The sequence below is a fragment of the Mus caroli genome, unplaced genomic scaffold (genome assembly GCF_978045245.1).
Source record: "Mus caroli unplaced genomic scaffold, Mus_caroli_1 scaffold_13, whole genome shotgun sequence".
NCBI classification, from domain to species: Eukaryota; Metazoa; Chordata; class Mammalia; order Rodentia; family Muridae; genus Mus; species Mus caroli.
This window is the reverse complement of record NW_028227268.1, coordinates 32431437-32441515: the sequence shown is the minus strand read 5'-3', so window position 1 is coordinate 32441515 and position 10079 is coordinate 32431437.

Below are 10079 nucleotides of genomic sequence, written 5' to 3'. Positions count from 1 at the left end.
CACAGAGACTTCTATCTTCAGGACGCAGCAGTTAAAGATTATCCAGACTACAGCTTTCACTTCACAGGTAAGAAAACTGAGATGCAAGGATTGGGAGAAAGTCCTTCAATTCAATTACTTTAATCATGAAACACTCCTAGTATAGTTAACCTGAGGCTACATATAAAACAGAAGCACACAGTAGGTGTCTGGAGAAAAGGCTTTGCAGCTTTTACTAATAATACAAGTAGGTACATGAAACAGTCAATGAAACTGACCGCTGGAAGAGCCCGACTTATCTGAATCCTGGAAGAGATTCAGGGAATAAAGTCATCATCCACCTACCTTCCAGGAAGGGGATTCCAGAGGCAGACTGGCTGTATTGTATTACCAAGTCCCTTCCGCTTCCTAATCACCCTGAGGGATCTGACCAAGTTCAACGCAGGGAACTTCTCAGCCCGAGGTGTAGAGTTTCACTGGGGCTGAGATTATGAAGGCAAAAATCACATGCATGTTAATCAGCACGAATACCAGCCTTTCCTTGTATGCTTCAAGTCCTCTCTTTAATAAAACAGGCTTTAATTTTGAGACAGTGCCTGGCTATCTTCCTCTGGGAATGTAGGTCACGCTCTGGGTGAACTCAACTCAGCAGTATGTCTGGGAAGAGATTTCATGAGGGTCCCCACTGATTGCTGTCTTGCCCGGGCTGTGTCTTCTTAGGACAAGTAAAGTTTATTTGAATGTGTGGACTCTCTTCTCTGTCTCTCAGTAACTCTCTTATCTGTCTTTCAAACTCACTGTTGATGCATTAATAGTCTGTACCCTTCCCACTTCCTCTGTGGCTTTAATTCACTCGTGTTTCTTTGTCTGTTCTGGCCACACTAAAAGTAAGGCCACCTCGACAGGTCCCCTCGACTTTTGCCTCTGATCATCTCCTTGCTGGATCCATTCCTCACCCAGAGACTGGGGAGAGTTAGCTTAAAATGCTAAGTATATCATGCCACATTGTGTCCTTGCAACTCGCTATCGTTTTGTTTCTGTTGCGCTAATAAAATAACCTGGCAAATGCAATTTTAAGGGGAAAATGAGGTTTGTTTGGCTTACAATTCTAGGTCACAGTCCCTCCTTGTGGGGAAGTCAAGCCAGGAACTAGACATCACAGGTCATATTCATAGTCAAGAGTAGAGAGAGAAAGAATGCACGACTGTCTGAGCTTTGCTCACTTCCTCCATTGCTAGGATCTTAAGTCTAAGGAATGGTGCCGCCTATGGTGGGCTGAGTGTTCCTACATAGTTAATAGAATCAAGAAAACCCCCTACAGACATCCCCACAGGTGGTTTCTGATCTAGACAGTACCTCAGTGAGGTGCTTCCCAAGTGATTCTAGACTGTAACAAGTTGAAAAACACTAGCCATCACACAACCCTTCAGTGTCTTCTCATCCTGTGTTCTCAGACTTTGCCTGCCTGCATCTTTATCCTCATCATCTTCAAGGTCTCCTTTATTACCTTTAGATTCTCAGATCTGTCCAGCGTTTCTGCACTTCCTGAACGTCACCCATGCTGTCTTCTAATCCACACCTCCTTTCCTTGAACTCTTAACATACCTTTAGTCCTGCCATAGGCTCTGTCTCCTCAGTCAATTTTTGGTCATTATTTTAATAAAGGATTACTTAGTATATTGTAAGGTAACAGTAGAAATGTTTCCTTTTCTTCCTTACCAAAAAAAAAGTGTTGTTCCTTGTGATTAGGCCTGCATCCCAGCAGAAGCAGTGGGAAAACAAAGGCGAATGAGTGAGTGCTCATAAAGGCGAATGGGTGCTCATCCCTCTCTGTAACTAGTGCAGCATATGCTTCCTCCATTAAATAATGAGCTTGACTGGGGACAAAGCCTAGGGGTGCAGTGCTTGCTTAGTATGGGCAAGACAACCTCCTGCCCTCCTACCCCTCCAGTGGACCCCTTCTTTTCCCAGCCAGTCACCCTTGTACTCTTAAGATGCTCTCTCTCTCTCTCTCTCTCTCTCTCTCTCTCTCTCTCTCTCTGTCTGTCTGTGTGTGTGTGTGTGTGTGTGTGTGTGTGTGTGTGTGTGTGTGTGTGTAAATTTATGTAAGGTGACTTACAGGATCCTGGAAAAGGGTTTTGGGCAACTTACTAGTGGCCTCGTGAGTCCCTTCTAGCATTATAGACGTTTATAGAATTAACTGTCAATAAATCCCCAAGAAAAGGAGGTGATTTGATCTTCTCCCCACCTTGTGATGGGATATCAGTGGATCCTATCTCATGCTGCTTTTGTGCAAGTACAATCTGTGAGAGCTCAAGGGTGCGCTTGTATCTCATGCCCAGGAGGGAGGCAGCAGCGTTGCATGCACTCCACCCCTCTACCTACTCTTCCATTCCTTCCTTCTCCTCTGCACCATCCCTGAGCCTTTTACTAAAGCGTTTCTATTGTCTGTACCAATCACCTTCCTTTCCTGTGCTCATCTTCTATTAATTTTCTATTATGAGGTTATGAAAAAGAGTTTAGGAAGGAGAAAGGCGTCTTTTAAGAACAGATCTGAGAACCAGTGTGCCAGAACTTCTGGAAGAGTACTGCAGTGGTATCCCCACATCTTTAGTTTGTTTTCTTAAACAGGCATCTATTGATTACTAAATATGTGTCAGTGACTACATTTGGTTCTTAAACGTGCATTATCTCACTGGCAACACTGACTTACGTGTCATGCCTCTAGTTCTTGTTTTAGTTCATTGTTGCTACATGAATCAACTAATTTTGTTTGGACACACGTGTGCTAAGGCATCCCTGTGAAGACCCAAGGACAGCTAGCAGACACTGCTTCTCTTCTTCCACCATGTGGGAGCCAAAGACTGAACTAAGCATCAGATTTGTCAAAACCCACCTTTAGCCATGAGTCATTTCACTAGCCCCATTGTCACTGCCTCTGTTTAATACGTGCGACTCAGCAGCATGTCTCCAGATATATGGAAACAGAATTTAGATCTATTCCTATTTAGATATATTTATTTATTTATTTATTTATTTATTTATTTATTTAAATATATTCCCATTTCTAGGTATTTCTCATAGTCACAAAGCTTAATTAGAGAGGTGAATATATTTTCCTTCTTTAGTAACTTTAAGGGATACTATCTTTACTTTCTAATAACGACATACTCTCCCATAATCATTTATGATATGACCTTAACCCTCTTCCCATGAAGAAGTGGAATCTAAGTTCCCACAATCTTCTGACTATATCAAACGTAACGCTCTGCCAGGGATAATGGCAGATGCTTGCAATTCCAGCCACTTGAAACATTGAAGCAGTAGGATAAAAAATTCAAAGCCAGCCTGAACAAGACCTATCTCAATGTACTGGGTGTGTGGTGGGGCAGTAATGGGAGTGTAGCTCAATGGAAGAGCTCGCCTGTAGCATGCACAGCAAGGTAGTGATATCCTGTGAGCTCTAAGACTGAGCCATAACTGATGGCCCAGAGCTTCTTGTTTCTGTCAGAGCTAGCTCTCTGAACTTAGACAACCGTGTCAAGAAGACAGTCTATAATGAGGGTGTCTAGGAAGGGTTCAAAGTCTATAGGGCCAGCTTTAGCTAAGCTCCCCGAGAGCCAGTATCAGTTTTTCAGGTATGAAAACAGTTCTTTTGAACAGGAGTATGTATTGGTAAAACTTCTCTAAAGGAAGAGAACAGAACAAATATATGCTAATGTTTACTAAAGTTCATTAGCTTACACAATATGGGCTGGGCAGCCCAACAAAGGCTGCCTTTACACTCAAGAGGCTGAGAACCCAGTGGCTGCTCATTCTACAAGGCTGGGTGCTTCAGTCTTTGCAATCTGGTTCTGAAGGTCATGGGGAAATCCTGGAGAGCCTCTAGCCTTCAGTTCACATTGGAAGCCTAAAGAGTCTGAGCTCTGATACCAGTGAAGGACTACAGCAGCAGTAGGAGCAAGAGAAGCAGCAGTGGCGGCAGCAGCAGCTGCTGCAGTGGTGGTGGCAGCTTTAGCAGCAGCAGTGGCAGAGGACCTGAACGTGTCAGTGAGAGCAAAGGCACACAGACACAAAGCCATGCCTCTTTCTTTCACCTCCTGTTATCTGGGCCATCACCAGAAGGTGATACTCACATTCAGGATGGGTCTTCCCACTTCAAATAACTTGATGAAGAAAATCCCTTACAGGTCTGTCCGGAGACTTGTCCTTTAGGTTGGTTCCAGATCAGTTTAGCTGACTGTGAAGATCAACCATCCCAGAGCCCTTTAGCCCACTCCTCCACGTTCGCTTGACACAACACTGCCTACAGAGAGATTAGCTGTCTCCACAGTGCTCTGCCTAAATTACACCTCAGAGCTTTTAAGCCATCAAGATCTGGCTTGGTTTCTTTATGCAGCAAGAGAAGACGTGTGTTCTGTATACTTGCTGCACTAAAGAAGAAAGAGTAAATATAGAAAAGAAAAAATTTATTAAAAAGAAAGTCTTACTAATGTGTATCTTCAGGTTGTTTGTTTGTTTTGTCCTTTAAATTACATGTATGTGTAAATGTATGTGTCTGTGTATAGGTTTGTGCTTGTGAATGAAGGAGTCCACATAGGCCAGAAGAAGATGTGGGATCCCCTGGAGCTAGAGTTCAGGCAGTTGTGAGTCAACTGGAGAGGGTGCTAGAAATCTAATTCGGGTTTACTGCAAGAGCAATATATGCTCTTAGCCACCAAGTCATATTTCTGGTACTGTGGTTTTTTGTTAGGTTTGTTTTGTTATTATTTTTATTTCCATATAGTTCTGCTAAGTAGGACAGGCGAACCATGAATTCCCAATCTTCTGTCTTCCATCTCCTAAATTCTAGGGTTACAGACATGATTTACCATGCGCAGCTACCTGTAGCTATTCACACATATCATGGGAATTAGGATCAAGAAAAATTATTATTGGTTATTTTCTCTGTGTAAAAGAGATGTGTGTTTAGCTCTTCTCACTGGATATGTACATATTTTAGAATAAAAACATACATAATCATCATTGTTTAAAATATGCATCTTTATCCAGGGATCCCCAGAGATTTTCTTCTGTTCCCTTATCCTACACCATTTATCCTGTAAGATATCTTCCTAGCTGTCCACAGCATATATTTTATATCTTTACTATATATTTTGTTGAGACAGGGTCTCATTATGTAGACCAGACTAGCCTTAAATTTACAGAGATCTGCCTGGCTCTATCTCCCAGGTTGAAAGAATACACAACTATGTCTAGATCAGCATGTATTTTTAAAGAATAATAACATTCATATATATTTTTAAAAGTATGAAAACATAATAAATGTTGATAGTTCTATTGAAGGGGTTATTAGTGTGATTGTTTGCTTTTCCTTATCGATATTATTTCATTTTTAACATTATGATTGTTTTCAAAGAGAATATACCATGGCTTTTTGTTTATTTGTTTGTTTGTTTTTAGATAGTTTACATGTGATAACTTTCATCACAGGGTGATCTTGATTTACATTTGCATATACAATTCCTATTTGCCGTCGGTAGAGGGCGCAAGATAGAGGCAAAGAGAGAAAGTGTGTAGCGCGGTGAAAGGATTCGAAACATAGGTAATTATTATTTTTCTCTAATCATCACATGAAATTCATAAGGCATAAGACTGCTTACCGTTTTATCATCATTTATTGCCTAAGTTCCGACAGAATGTTACCTGGAGACTAATAATAAGTAACCATCCGTGAGTAAATAGCCATCTACCTCTTTTCTGCCAGGTATTGATGTACACTTTGTATACTGCCGCGGTATATATAGAATTCAGTCTTTATAAGGATTTTTTAAAAGGATAACAAATGAGTTATTAAGATCAATGGACCAAAGAGAAAGTATTTGGGCTTAATGTAGTGTTACTCACGTTTAATGCCAGCACAGAGAGGGAAGGAGCAGGTGGAGCGCTGTGAGTTGAGAGCAACCTCGGCTCCGTGTTGAGTTCTAAGATAACAAGAGCTAAACAATGGGATTCCCTGACTCATAATAAACAAACAAACAAACAAACAATAGTAAAAATGAAATATTCAAGTAAAAGCTTACATAGAAAATGCATATTGAAAAAAATCCAATTTAATAGTATATTGTTAATTGATTTAATTCTGAAATATATATATACATATACATATGTATATATATGTATGTATGTGTATATATATGATGGTTTTAATGGAAATGAATGAATCCATCCTAACAAGGACTCGTGCTCCATGACTGCCATTTCTTAAATACAGGCAGGTCTTCAGTGACCCTTTTCAGTAGGTGTTGCTTTCCGAGCTCATTCTACATCTGACTGACTCACATGCATGACCTCTTAATTAAACTTACATTCTGACGTCGTTCTTGAGCATGATGTAAGGTCTGGATTAAGAAAACACCCAGAGAGTTCAGAAACACGGACGAAACCTCTGCTACCTCCCCCTTTTTAGTGTTTTCATCTTTATTGGTTTATGTCATCCGCACTGTTAACCAGATCTTTCTCTTAAAGGTAAAGGAGGAAGGTTGGGAGCTTATGGAGTGTGACAGAGAGGCTTGTGGACTGGCCTGCATGTATGTAGAATGGCTTTGCTATATTGGTTCTTTAATGACTAGACATCCTTATATATAAGCAGCATGCTGGTCCCACTAAAAAAAAATCCATACAACATGAACTAATATTCATATGAATAGAATTTCAATACTATTAGAAACCAAAGATTTAAGCCCACATATTTTTAATTAATAGTATTTAATCTTTGTAATTCAGACCTCTGGTTCCAAGGTTAAGTGTTTTTTTCTCTCCCAGAGTTCAGTTCTCAGAAACCATATTGAGTGGCTCACAACCCCAGTAAGTACAGTTATAGGACATCTGACGCTTTCTTCCAGACTCTTCAGACACCTGTGCTTCTACACACACACACACACACACACACACAAACTTCAATATAAAATAAAGATTTTAAGAAAACAATTGTGATCAGAATGAGAGCTGACCGATTTAAAATAATATTTGTTCAGGAAAAGAAAAATTTGATACCCTGTGCCTGTTTCCAAGACCACAGTTCCCTGGACTTCACCTCTCACTACTCTTTTACTGAGCCAAGTCTTTACAGATCGCTGGTTTTCCTCAGCAGTGCATAGGCCAGCACACCCAGGCTGCCAGAGCTCACAGAAACAATGTGAGCCACGGGCGAACGAACGATGCAAGTAAATCAACATGTGGGGACTTCTGTGGTGCAGGTTCTCCAAAATTCTCAACTAGAAAATGTTAGTGCTTTAAGAAATGAGCGCTTTTCTTAATGGGAGTTTTAGTAAAAAATGAATGAATGAATGAATGAATAAAATCCAATTAATCTGCAAGATAGAAAAAAATTAAACAAACACAAGCCTTGTTTTGAATGCAAGAGAAATAATTTAGGGATAGAACAGAACCATTTCAATGCTGTGAGAAAAATATTTAATTGTGTTTGGTAGAGGTTAGAAATGATAAACAACAAAAAGATAAAAATGTGTCCTTCAAGCTAAACCTTCATTTGGCTTGTAAAAAAATATAAAAATCAACACAATACAAAAATAATAATAAACAATGGTTTATAATAAGATGTTTCATCTCACACAGGAAACAAGGCCTAACCCCGGCCTAAAAGAAGTATGTTGTGTGTGTGTGTGTTTTAAGTGATGTATGTGTTAATGTGTTTGTGTGTAGGTGCACCTATGCACACTGTGCATGCACAGGGAGGCATGAACTCTGGTGTTGGGTGTCTTCAGACATGACTTTCCACCTTGTTTTCTGAGACAGTCTTCCACTGGACATGGAGCTCACGGACTCCTAAGATGGACTGGCTAGCAATCTTCAGGAATTCTGTCTCTGCCTACCCAGCAGAGGGCTACTCCGTTTTGTTTTTTGTTGTTGTTGTTGTTGTTTGTTTGTTTTTTATTTTTGTTTTTGTTTTTTTTTTCATTAGTGCTGGGATCCAAACTCAGGCTTTCCAGCTTAAACAGCAGGCACTTTGACAAAGGAGCCAAAGGAACATTATTTTAAGCTAAAGAAAGGAAGACAGGAGAGAGACCCAGAGGACCAGGAGAATGAATGGAAATCTGCAGCATTCAGGGGTGAGGGAGTAAGGGGAATCTTTAGGAAGTCCCAGAGACCTGAGATAAGAGAGGCTCCCAGGAGTCAATGCCTGGGACCTTAACCAAGTTGTCTAACAGTGGGGACATGGAACCTGAAGAGGCTACCTCCTGTAGTCATGCAGGACCCACAGTGGAAGGCTAAGAACGCCAACCCACCTACAAAACCTTCAACCCAAAATTTGTCTCAAAGAAATGCAGGGACAAAGAAGGAACAAAGACTGAAGGAATGGCCAACCAATAACGAGCCCAGCTTGAAACCCATCACATGGGCAAGCATCAGTCTCTAACACTATTGATGATATTCTGTTATGCTTGCAGACAAGTGCCTAGCATCACTGTCCTCTGAAAGGCTCTACCAAGCAGCTGACGGAACCAGATACAGATAACCACAGCTAAACATTGGACAGGGGTCAGGGATTCCTATGGAAGAGTTGGGGGAAGGATTCAAGACCTTGGAGGGGATAGGAACTCCACAGAAAGACTGATAGAATTTACTAACCTGGACCCCTGGGAGCTCTCAGAGATGGAGCCAACAACAACAAAGAACATGCATGGGCTTGAACAAGGCCCTGGTCCATATGTAGCAGACACGCATCTCAGTCTCCATGTGGGCCCACCAACAACTGGAGCAGAAGTTCTCCCCAAATTCCATAGCCTGACTGTAGTATCCCAAAGGGCTTCCTTGTCTGGTCTCAGTAAGAAAGGATGCACCTAGCCTGGCAGAGACTTGATGCGCCAGGGTCGGGGAATACCCAGGGGAGTCTAGTGTCTCAGAGGAGAAGGGGCAGGGGGATGGCGGGAGTGTCTCTGTGTGTATGTGGGGGGGGGTATCAAGAGACAGCAGTGTTTAATGTAAATAAATTAATTAATTTTAAAAAGAAAGAAAGAAAAGGGGAGAGTGTGTAGGTTTTCACCAAGGGAATGCTGTGGATAAGTTCACACACATGTTTAACTTGGTCTATTAGTGGGAACAAAAGACTACAAACTTTATATGAACAAAGACTTGCAGGTTCATGGCTTCTCAACACACATTGAATACACACACACACACACACACGCACTCCTCTAGTATCCTAAAAGCAGTAACACAGTTAAACATGGCTATGTACCATAAAGGGATCTAATGCATGGAGCAGAGCCATACAATAGCATGCTGTCTCCTTTCTGGCTCCTGTGGGCAGGGAGAAATGAATCAGTAAGAAAACACGCACTCACAGTGACCAGCACACACCCTCGTGGCAGCTCACTGGGAGCCCGGCTGCTTCTACAAAGCCGGTGAAGCTCCTCTGTCCAAGAGCCTTGTTGGTGCAGGGAGGACAGCTTCCTGTTCCCAGTGAGTTTCACCCTTGGGCTTTCCTACCCCTCCTCCCTAGACTTGGCTACACATGTGTCCCTGTCACATAAAACTGTGAACCGAGGTCTCTGACTTACGTCACGTCAGTCACAGCAGGGTGAGGCTCTGTTAGTCTGCCTTCTGGCCCCTGGAGCTTGACTTTTGCTTTGATTTGATTTTGCAGCTCGTTCTGTGGCTCAAAAGTCCATGCACAGCTTATTGTGTCGACTCATGGTCAGCAAGATTGCCAATCGGGGAGCAAGCACTTGCGAACCTCAAATTTCTCACAGAACCAAAGAAATGCTTGTACTGTAGTCAGTCCCTGAACCAGACTCCTGAGTGGAAATAAATGGATAGTTCACAGTACAAGGTCAGTGGATCTGCAGACAGATAATGCACTGCAGATTTTTTATTTTTTTATTTTTTAATGAGGTTTCCTACAGCTGCCCTGGTGGCTTGTGTGGCAGCTTTAGCTTTCTCTCCAAATTGTCTGCTCTCAGTTCTGATGTACTGAGCCCAGGTACACTTAGAAAAAGGAAAGGAAAGAATTTTTGAAAGAGTTTGCTTAGGATGTCACAAATGGAACTTCAGCAGTTGGGGTTCCCCTGCTCGCT